Source organism: Petaurus breviceps, unplaced genomic scaffold (assembly GCF_028583685.1).
Source record: "Petaurus breviceps papuanus isolate PSGF00001 unplaced genomic scaffold, PetGlider_PUasm1.0 98, whole genome shotgun sequence".
Lineage (NCBI taxonomy): Eukaryota > Metazoa > Chordata > Mammalia > Diprotodontia > Petauridae > Petaurus > Petaurus breviceps.
The window spans coordinates 64,038,287-64,049,474 of record NW_027187460.1 but is presented as its reverse complement, the minus strand read 5'-3'; the positions used below and the strand labels follow the sequence as shown (position 1 = coordinate 64,049,474).

Below are 11,188 nucleotides of genomic sequence, written 5' to 3'. Positions count from 1 at the left end.
AGTATGTGTATAAAATACATAGTGTTGTACAAGTATCAGGTATTTATTATTATTTACAGGGTAGACCCTTAAAAATTGAATCTCATTATTTAATCTTAACTAGATTCACTGTAATAAAACCATTTAGTTAATAGATGTTTTAAGACCAAATACAGGTGACTTTGAAGGAAGATGCACATGAATTAGAGAGGGCCCAGATGTCTCAAAGAAAATAGTCTAGGCCTAAAAGAATTGGGGCAGGCTATGTAATAACTTTAAATGTGCAGAGTGTTGGTACTATATGTATTCTTTGACATCAGATGTAATAATGTTTTGGCATTGGTAAATGTGAGAAGGCAGATGAAAATTTTTCAAAAAGAAATCAGGTCAGAACTCCCCCCCTCCCCCACCTCTTTCTTAATAGCTGTTTTAAGGTGGACTTTAAGGAATAGGAATGTAAAACTCTGTGTTGTGCTTACACTGATTCATTACCAACTCCTGCCATCATGGCCTTGTAGCCTTGAGGGGCAAACCATGACATATTACAGAGAAATGTTCTAGTGTGTTTTCCACAAAAGAAAAGAGATAGCTTCCTGCTTCTGACAAAAATAGGCTAGGGTAAAAATGTGGCTGTAATTCTGGGAGATGAATCTTCAAGATAGCTTTAGTTTCTAAAGAGGTTTCATTTCAGCATAAGCTTATTTTTTTCCCCTGCCCCTCAACTCTCCCTCTCTCTCAACTTCTTAGGGCCAATGAGCCGTGGAATGTTGTGTATTGAAGAAGGTGAGTCCCGGAGTTGATAGCTGATAAGGTTGATAGAGCACTGGATTGATTACTAGTCAGGAGAACTAGGTTTTCTTTTTGGCCCTGCCCCAGACTTGTTTAACTGTGAGCAACCTACTTCTTCATTTGAATGCTACAATTACAGGATCGTAGACTTAGTAGGGACCAGAGAGGTTATCTAGCTCAATCTCCAACCCAACGCAGACTCCCTTCTCAAGCATTCCTGGTAAATGGTCATTCAGACTCTTCTGTAGTACTTAAAGCAATAGGAAAAGGTAGGGTCACATAGTGCATTGCTTGCTAGGTTTAGAATCAGATCAGGAAGACTGCAGCTCAAATCCCACCTCCCATTTTTATTGGATATGTGACCCTGAGCAAGTCACTTAAGCTCAGTTGCTTGATTTGTAAAATGGAGATAGTAATAGTACTTACTTCACAGGTTTGTCATGAGGATCAAATGAGAAAATGAATGAATAGTACTTTGCACTCTGTATAAATATCAGTTATCATCATCATCATCATCATCACCATCACCACCACCACCACTACTACTGATACCCCCACCACTACATCTACAACTACTACTACTATCACTGTTATTACTAATCCTACCATTATTACTGCTACTATTACTACTACTCCTCAAGACAGTTTCAAAGCATTGATAGTACCAAATGTTAGAAAGTTATCCTTTATATTGATTCAAAATTGTACCTCCTATAATTTCCACTGCTACCCTCTGCTTTTTCCATCTGTGAAATGGGAGAAAGAGAAAAACTTTCTCCTTCATAAAACAACAGAGAGATAAGTCATATACTGTAAAGTAAGTAGAGTCACAACTCTTTAAATTAAGTATTCCTTTTAATGGTGGAATCTGACAGCATCAGAGAAATGTGCCCCTTCATCTTTATTCACTCAGATCCCTAGGAAGATTTCATGTCCTATGTAATTTACCAGTGAGTTTGGCTTAAGTTCAGTATTCCCAGGGGTTCTGCCAAGAACTACCAATGAATCATTGATCATACACCTTGAAGAAGGAATTAAAAGCCTGAGCTTTCACAGTTCTATTTCCAGCTCTAGTGTGGTAATAGGGAGGATTCGTTGGGTAGAGATGGTTGGTTTTTTTTTTTTTTGCCTACCAATCCTTTGCATCTCTAGTCAGATCAATTGACTGAATCTATTTCAGTGTCCACAAAGTATAGATATCATACTCTTTGTATAATAACAAGGATTGTGATCGCAGCCACCTCCACCTTTTATATGGAAGGAGGACCACAGTTCTCCCTCAGGTCCTAGCACGCAATGTTCCCTTCTTGATTAGAAAGCCATGTGTCACATACCAGGACCTTGAGCTCCCACAGAGCAAAGCTTCCTTATGTAATGGGTGTAATTAAAAAAAATAAACAAATAAACAAAGAAATAAAAAGGGTGATCTTGGACATAGGTCATAGAGGAAGACTGTCTACATCCATTTCTCCCTTAATCTGGCAAATGAACCCTTTTTACATCCTTTCATTGAGGCTTTCTCTTACATATTAACTCTTTCAAATAATCACGATAAAAATAAATTAAATGTCTAAAACACAAAAAAAATGAGTCATTTTGATGCCGTGCCCTAGATAACACATAAGCTTTAATAAAATGCAGTGAGGTTTAAAAAAAATTCATTTTTACCTCATTAAGTGTCATTTTCAATTCTTCCCCAGAAACACTTTACTAAAATGTTGTTTTTGATCATGATTTCAAGATGTAATTAAGCATTCCTTTCTCTGTGGTGTTTTGCCTTTCGAACTAAAACCTTATGGAAATAATCCAAAAGAATTATACAGCTACTGTTCCACTCATTAAAGCTCTTTGTAATGATGAGGATTGGCTGGACATTGTCTAAGACAATAATTCCTTATAAATGGTGGAGGCTCTCTGGTAAATTTCTTTGCTTTTCTCCACTACAATCTGGTAATTTTCATTCAACACTCTCCCTTGTTACTGGGGAACTTGGGAGATGGGGACAGAGATCGGTAGCATAGAGATAGAAGACAAAAAAGATCTATTATCTTAGTGGTGACCAAACTGTAGTGGTATATATCAATGGATTTCTTCAACTTAGAAATATATTTGTCAACTTTTGAAAGACTTAAGAATTTTGATCAGTGCAGTGACCAACTATAATTCCAGGGGGCTGATGATGAAACATGCTGTCCAATTCCTGACAGAAAGGTGATAGACTCAGGGTATCTTATATAGGTACCTCTTATATACATATAATACATATATTATAATATATATGATATATAATAATAATAATAATATCCACCCCACCCCCCACCATGATGGCAGAGGTGGGAAGAAGAGAAAGAAATTATTTGTAAAGTAACAAAAATTAAATTAAATTAGAAAAAAGAAACAAATTTGTTTCAAGCATAAATTATGTTTTTATATGTGTCTCCTTATAATGTATTCTAATTTCCAAAAGGATTCATTCTGATTTATCTATGCTTCATACACGCACAAACATACACACACACAATTACTAAACTAATAGTAAATAGAGATAGCCAGCTAAGTGATTCAGTGGAGAGAACACTGTAGTTAGAGTAAGAAAGAATTCAAATCCAGATTCAGACACTTACTAGATTCGTGACCCTGCATAAATAACTTAATCTCTGTCTGCCTCAGTTTTCTCAACTGTAAAATGGGGATAATAATAGCAATAAATAATAGAGTATTAATAATTAATAGAATAATATTAATAATAGCAATAAAATAGCATCACTATGTTGGGGTCAAGGTACCCCTTTTGGGTCCTCTTTGAGAACAAAGGACATCAACCAGGCACTGTGCTAAGATCTATGTAATTATTTTCACATTTGATCTTCACAATAACCCTGGAAATGTAGGTACTCTTCTTAGCCCCATTTTACAATTGTGGAAACTGAGGCAAGCAGAGGTTAAATGACTTGCCCCAGGGCCACACAGCTGGTAAGTATCTGGGATCTTCTTGACTCTAGGCTCAGCACTGTGTCACCTAGCTGACTCAGAAGTTTCATGAAAGAATTAGATTTTGAAGTAGGATTTCAAGGATGGGTAATAACATTAAAATGTTTTTATACATATTTATATAACTCTTTATAGTTTGCAAATTATTTTCTTCACAAAAACCTTATTGAGAAGGTACACAAATATTACCTCCATTTTAGAGATCGGGAAACTGAGACTGAAATGAATGATATCCACAGTTAAACAGGTAGTAAAAGTCCTAAATAAAAGAACTTGAACCACAGGGTAGGTTTTTCCCATTACATCTCACTGTCTAAGTACAGATTTTCAATAGGTGAAAATAAGGAGTTTGTATATGGTCGGCCATTTCAGGTATAGAAAATGGTATGGGCAAAGGGCAGCATATGTTCATGGAACAGAGTAATCTAGTTTGGCAGGAATGTTGATATGTGAACGGGAGTATTGTAAGATTGAGTAGATCAAAGCCAGATTGTAGCTCTTGAGTACTAGGATAAGAAATTTGAAATGTTTCATGTGGGCAAAGGATTGCCAAGGGAGATTTTTGAGCTAGAGAGTGAGGTGAGCCTAGAAATATATATATATATATATATATATATATATATATATATATATATAATGGCACAACTGGACCCTCAAAGGACTTACATAGCTCAAATTTTGCCCAAAGCATGAATTCTATCTATAATATTTCTGTTAAGTGATCATTCAGTCTCTACTTAAAGATCTCCCGTGGTCCTCAAGGCACCTCAGACTGTTTTTGTATAGTCCCTAAATGTTACAAAGCTTTTCCTTATGTGGATATGTAATGTACCTCCCCCTAAATGCCTACTATGTGCCAAGACACTGTGTCATAACCATGAATGTGAATGGGATAGACTCACTTTTAAAAGAGAAAGGAGGAATAGAATGGACCAGAGAGAAAAACACAAGATGTTTATAAGAAACACAAAGATAAAAAGCAGGGGTGGTAATGATCATCTTAGACAATACAACAGTAAAAATAATCATGTTTAAGAAAGATAAATAAGGAAACTACATAGTACCTATAGACATTAAAGACAGTGAAACAATAACAATGCTAAATATATAACAAATATGAAATATATACTAAATGCCATACCATTTAAGCAGGGCTTTAAGAACTAAGTACTTAAAGGGAAAAATAATACAACTGTGAGAAGTAAGAGAAAAACAATATTTGGGATTCCAATATACTTTTTTTCAGAACTAGACAAATCTGACAGAAAAACAAACAAAAAAACTTAAGGCCTGAATAAAATTTTAGAACAATTAGATATGATAGACCATTGGCAATTATTGAATGGGAATCATAAGAAACATGCACATTTTTTAGCTTTTCAAGTACCTTTATAAAAAGTGATCAACAGTAAGGATATGAAGAAATCATACATACAGGAAGAAATATTAAACATCCTTTATAGACAACATAAAGGAAATCATAATCAAGATAAATTTGAATAAAAGATTCACTTAAATAGAGATTAAATAATATATAACTAAAGAATGAATGGGTTAAAGAACATCTTGAAAGAAAAATAAATTATCACATCAAAATAAATTATAACTATTGGACAGCATACCAAAACCTAGGGGAAACAGTCAAAAGAAAGTAGAGTAGGAAACACAGGCTGTCATCAGGAGTTCCACGTTTGCTGTGTTCTCATGCCTTTGTCTTGAGAGTGTCTCCATGGATCTTTATCAGAGAGCATTTAATAAATGTCTGCTATGTGCTGGCTACTATCCTAGGTGCTAGAGATACCACAAGACAGTCCTTGCCCTCAAAGAGCTTACATCCATATTATCATTCAACCTATGATCATAATCAATAAGCATTTATTAAACACCTACTACATACCAGGCACTGTGCTAAGCACTGGACATGTCTTGAGAACTTTATGTGTATTCTTTAAAATAAGTGTGAATACATTTACAATCTATATCAAATTGCATGCCTTTTCAAGGAGGGGAGAAAGGGGGGAAGGGAGAGAATGTGGAATTCAAAAGTTTTAAAAACAAATGTTAAAATTTTTTTACATGTAATTGGAAACTAATATATAAGAATTTTCACTTGGAAAAAGTAATAATTTTGAATAAAAATATTACTATTGTTACCTTAATTAATATCTCAAGAGTTTCTCATTTTGTCAGCATGGGCATTCCCCCTGCCAGTGTAGATTATAAGGGCATTATAATTTAGTAGAAGGTTTTTAAGAGTTGCTTTGGCCAGACTTGTGATAGGAGACTCTGAAATTAGTGGGGATGATCCATGGACCACAGACATACAGGAATATTTCTAGGTCTCTAAATAAAGCCTTTTCATTTGGTCAGATCTGCCAGAGCTTCCACTAGGCGAGCTTAGCCTGGAACTTGCAGGGCCACCTCTATGCTACCTCCTCTTGCTATTATAATTTAAAATAACTTTATATTCTTTGAAATGCATATATAATGTAATATTTCAGAAAAACTTTACTTCTGACATAGACTCACCCGAAAGAATAGCAAAGAGCTTAGAAAAGTTCAAGGACATAGCTATCACTGACTTTGTGATATAGATTCATCACTATCAAACACTTTGGTAATGTCTGTGCCCAAGACCTTCAGGCAGCTTGCAGCCCAGCCCAGCACACATGACTTCCCCTGGAATATGCTTAATACCAAGAACATAAGTATAGTCACATACTGAAGAGCACCAAACTTCTGCAATTATACTATTTTACAATAAAGTGATTACCTGGCATCTACCCTTTCTCCTTCAGTGGCATCCAGCTTGGCCACAGCAATATAATTGGCTGACCTTTAAATCAGAATGAAGTCCAGCTTCTTCCAAACTCTACTTACTTGCTTCTAAGTCATTTCAGCATCACAGAGAGATTGGTGCTGTAGTCAGGGCTATTTGCAGCAACTGCTGCCTTCTCATCCCTACAGCTCAACTGCTCTGCATTCCTGAAGCTGGTAACAGTCACAGATAGAATTCAAAGAATCTGTATCTCTCTATTTTCTATCCATATTGGTCAACTAACATCTATTAAGCTCCTACTACGTGCCAGACACTGTGCTAAGAACTGGAAAAATGAGGGAGTGGGAAAGTTGGCTTATAGGTTAATCTCAGAAGATCACACACTAGTCCGCCTATCTATAAATGGAAGTGATAAACTACAGTGCAGGGAGGAGTTTTGCCAAAGGGGCCATAGTACGTTGCTAGGGGTTGGAAGGTTCCTTAAACCCCAGTTCTCTCTTATCCACTCCCTCCTTTCACAGTTCTATTGCTAAGTTACAACACCCTAGAAGCATTAAGATAGAACAGCTTTAGGGCACACCCAGAAGAATAAGCAATTTAGACAAGAAGTGAGTCCCATCTGGCAGCAGGAGATGAAATGGGGTGATTAGGACCTACCTTAAAGACACCTACCCCATCCTTTTAAAATTTCAAGTATAGGGTTCTATGGACCGATGTGGGCCAGTACTAGTAGCATGTTTGGGCCCTCATTTGGTTCCCACTTATTTCCTCTGAAGGAATCTATTTTTCATTTTACTTCCTCATCTCTTCCCTCTCCACCCTGTCTTCATCAGTTGCTGTTTTCTCACAGTACATAATCTCAGCTAGGCCCACTCAGTTGCTTGGCCATCCTTCTGATTTACTCTTTTTCACAATTTATCTCGCTTCTCACTACAATTTCCAAAACTTTTCTGCCCTCCTTCAGTGCTATCCCCTTTTCCCCAAGGGTTCCAACTTAATCAGATAGCTGTTAATTAGCCTCAAACTGAGGCTGAAAAGACTGAGGCTATTCAGTATAAGTATCTCTGAGACCCCTCCTCCATTTCTAAAGGATTGTCATTATCATTCCCTGCTTTCTTCCTTCCTCTCACAGAATAGGAGGTATTGCTACTAAATCTGTACTCAAACTCTTAATCTAGTTCTCTTATCTTCTGAGCTTTTGCTCTAATAATTATATAATCAGTTTCAATTATCTTCAATGTCTCCTTTTCCACAAGACCTTTCCTTATATATATGCTCAGCTCCTAAGAAAAGCTTCCCTCAACCATCTATCCAATTCAGTGACTATTTCATCTCTCTTCTTTTTCTACTAAACTTCTTAGAGCAGATGGCTATACCAAAGGCCTTCACTTCCTCATCTTCCTTCACCTTTCCTCACCACTTTACTGGAACTGTTTTCTCAAGCATCACTAATGAATGACTTGTTAGATGACCTATTGAACTTTGTTTCAATTCTCATCTTCCTTGCTCTTTTTACAGTATTTGATAAAAAAATGTTCACACTACTGGAAACTCCCTCTTCCTGTGGTTTTAGATCTTATTCTCCTGGTTCTCCTCATTCTTTGACCAGTCATTCTCTTTCTCTCCTACTAGCTCATTACCCTCTTCTTGGTTCCTTAAGATGAATGTTCCCCAAGGTTCTATCCTTGAATCTTTTCTCATTTCTACCTTGTTTCACCACTATCTTTGTGTCAAGTCACTCTGACACTGTAGACTGCATGCTCCCACATAGACCTTTAGCTCCTACTAGGAGGTTGTAATGTCATTATTGGTTGGAGTTTACCCTGTCTAGCTGGACCCAGCTTCTGACCATACCTCACTGAGATTTCCCAGTCATGACACTTATATTCCCTGCTTTCAGCTTTCTAATATTGCTCTGAGCACAGAAACTACCATTGCTTCGTGAGCAGATATGTCAGTTAATTACTCTATGGATCAATTCAATATTCCTGTGACTCCCTAGAGTAGAGTTCCCTTCTCTGGTCACCACTCTTCTACAGACGTAGGGCTTCACAGAGTCTGACACATAATAAGCTCTTTATACGTATTGGGGGGATTGTTAAACAACCTTTCATCTGCTGATGACTCCAAATGTCAGTCTCCTTCTCTTCAAACTTCCAGACCTGAATCCCCAACTGCCCATGGACTGAGTTGCTAAAATGTCTCATCCAAATCTCAGCCTTGACATGTCAAAACCTGAACCTGTTATCTTTCTCCTTAAATCTGCTCCTCCCTCTGACTTCAATGTTTCTGTCAGTGGTACCACTATTTACCCAGCCTCCCATGTTAGAAATCTTATTGTTATCTATTACTCTTTCTTCTGCCTGACTTCTTACATCTACTAAGTTATTAAACTCTGTTTATTCTGCCTCTGCAATACCTCTTACATCTGCTCCTTCTCTATTCCCACATCCCCCACCCTAGCATAGGCCTTGATTACTATCCACCTGCGCTATTGAAATAGGCTCCTAACAGGTCTTCCTACCTCTACTTGCTCCACCCTCTAATATAGCCTTCACACCCTTGTCAAAACAAATCTTCCTTATCCATAGATCTGGTCATATTGTTCATCTACTCAAAAATCTTCAGTGGCTAACTGCTGCCTACTCAACAAGGGTCAAATTCCTTTGGCTATCATCCAAAGCTTTCTATAGTCTAACATCCCCCTACCTTTCCAGTCTTATTTATTGCATATCATTCCTCTCATTGTATTCCATGCTCCATTCAAACTGGATTACTTCTGTCCCCAGATTTGTCCTGTGCTTTCTTGCTTCTATGCTCTTGTTTAACCTGCTCTCTGTGCCCTGACTGTCTCTTCCCTTACTCTCTGCCATTGAATTTTGACCTTGAAATTCCTTAAAAGTTAGATTTAAAAATCACCTACTTCATGAATTCTTTCATGTTCTCCATTTAACCCCCCACCCCCTACTTCATAATTCTCCTTACTGGCAACAACTTCGCCCTTTAGCTGTCACATTAACAATTGGTTTTACACTTTTCTAATCCATTTGCAGTGTAAAGTCGAGTATCATATTTATCTATGTTGGTGTCTTATTTCTTTGCAATGAGCCCAGTCCATAGGCTGTCTTAATCTAAACTTTGTGTCTCCTCTGTGGGCCTAGTACAGTGCCTTGAACTCAATAGGCAATGAAATAAAAGTGTTTAGTTGAGGCATCCTGGACCATCACTAGTGGTCTTGACCTTTGTCTTGCCACTAGACTTCGAAGACTCTGAAGAGAGAATGAGGCCAATGACTTGCCTTTTCGAAGCTCTGCCACACTCAGTCAACTCATCACCCTCATGATATCATTGGTCTCTTTAAGAATGACAGATGAATAACAGCAACAATGGTCAATTGAACTTCTGAATTCCCATCTTCCTTCCTGTTTCTTCATCTCTGATTTTCTTTTCCTTTTCTCTTTGGGGAGAGGAGAGGTGAGGAAAGAGGAGAGGAAAAGAGAGGGGGAGGGCAAAAGAAAGGAGAAAAGAGGGGAGGAAAGAAAGGGAGAGGAGAGGAGAGGGGACAAGACTCAATAACAGAAGAATTGCATTTCCCAATAAATACTTTCTTTTTGTTTGTAAAGGAAAAAAAATCAAGACCTGCTTTATTTCTGAGAAAACTTCATGTTTTTAATTTTATCTTACTCTTAATACAATTATACTAGTGCAAGTTCAAGAACTCAGTGATACTGTTAAAAAAAAAACAACTGAGAAGAAGAATCACCACAGTCCACCAGTAGCAATTTATTCTACCCCATTCTGACACCATAATTGGCCAAGGATATCAATTGAATTTAATTCAACAAACGCTTATCAAGAACCTACAGTATTCAGGGCAGCTAGGTGGCACAGTAAATAGAGCACCTGCCCTGGAGTCAGGAGGACCTGAGTTCAAATCCAGCCTCAGACACTTAACACTTAATAGCTGTGTGACCTTGGGCAAGTCACTTAACCCCAATTGCCCTGCCTTCCCTCCTCCAAAAAGCAAAAACAAACAAAAAAAAGAGAACCTATAGTATGGAAGTTCTTGCACTGGAGATATAAAAATGAAGAAAAGAAAAGAAAAAGCTCCATTCCTCAGAAGGCTTTTAGTCTCCTTGGGGGAGAATACAATGTTGTATTGTATTTAATATAATAGTGTACTATCCTCCAAAACCCAAGGATCTCACTAACACCTTAGCCTAATTTATCCTGAACATATAGAGCATGGAAGGTGGTGGCATTACTAGCATGGCAGGTTGAGATGGGATTGAGAAGTGTGTAGTTTATCCTAGAGGCAATAGGGAGCCATTGAAGGTGATTGAGAATAACCCTAGTCACACCTATACATTGAGAAGATCAGGACAAAATCTGGAACCACAAAGAGCTATAAGTATCTAGCTGGCTTGGATGCTTCCACTCAGAAGGTCCTTTGGAGTTTCTTAGATTTGTTTTTCTACCAGAGAGTAATGAGTTAAATGGAAAATCATGTCTTGATTAAATGCTATGCCTTGAGGGTGTTACAAACACTCTGCCCTGAGGTAATGATAGCTAGTAACTAGCTAGGTTTAAAAGTAGTAAAATCAGAGAGCTCAAATTGGAGTTAGGAGAAGGATCTGGATAGTAGTCTCA

At 37.4% G+C, this 11,188-nt stretch overlaps 1 long non-coding RNA gene across 2 annotated transcripts in view; it reads right to left on the bottom strand.

Annotated features, from left to right (window-relative positions):
• Positions 1-7,427: 7,427 nt before the first annotated feature.
• The window catches only part of LOC138155653 (uncharacterized), a 55,318-nt gene continuing 51,557 nt past the window's right edge, over positions 7,428-11,188 (bottom strand). For both annotated transcript variants that reach the window (XR_011166920.1, XR_011166921.1), the window contains one exon: positions 7,428-9,995. This is a non-coding gene — a long non-coding RNA (uncharacterized lncRNA). The remainder of the gene's footprint in view (positions 9,996-11,188) is intronic.